We start from the raw sequence: 594 nt of genomic DNA on the forward strand, positions 1-594 counted from the left end.
TGTGTGTGCGTGTGTGTATCACCTTTTTTTTTTAGCAATTCATCTATTGATGAATCCCTCGGTTGATTCCACATCTTGGCTATTATGAATGATGCAGTGAACATGAGAGTGGAGATATCTCTTACAACATACTAATTTCATTTCCTTTAGCTATATACACAGCAGTGGGATTGCTAGATCATATGGTAGTTCTATTTTTAATTTTTTGAGGAAGCTTCATATTGTTTTCCACAATGGCTATTCCAGTTTACATTCTCACCAACAGTGTGCAAGGGTTCCCTTTTCTCTACATCCTTGCCAATGTTTATCTTTCATTTTTTTTGGTAATAGCCATTCTGACAGCTGAGAAGTGATATCTCATTGTGGTTTTAATTGCATTTCCCTGATGATTAATAATCTTGAGCTTTTTTCTGTATACCTATTGGCCATTCATATGTCTTCTTTTGAGAAATGTCTGTTCAGATTCTTTGTGCATTTTTCGATCAGGTTGTTTTCTTGCTATTGAGTTGTTTGAGTTCCTTATATATTTTGAATATTAATCTCTTATCAGATATATGGTTTGCAAATGTTTTCTCCCTTTCTCCAAGTTGTCTC

General features: G+C 34.3%; 1 protein-coding gene across 2 annotated transcripts in view; it reads left to right on the plus strand.

Moving 5' to 3' along the window:
- LOC105826996 (ADAMTS-like protein 1) overlaps positions 1-594 on the plus strand; it is a 198865-nt gene that overhangs the window by 159960 nt on the left and 38311 nt on the right. The window lies entirely within an intron of this gene.

The sequence above is a fragment of the Propithecus coquereli genome, unplaced genomic scaffold (assembly GCF_000956105.1).
Source record: "Propithecus coquereli isolate 6110/MARCELLA unplaced genomic scaffold, Pcoq_1.0 Scaffold95, whole genome shotgun sequence".
Classification (NCBI taxonomy): Eukaryota; Metazoa; Chordata; class Mammalia; order Primates; family Indriidae; genus Propithecus; species Propithecus coquereli.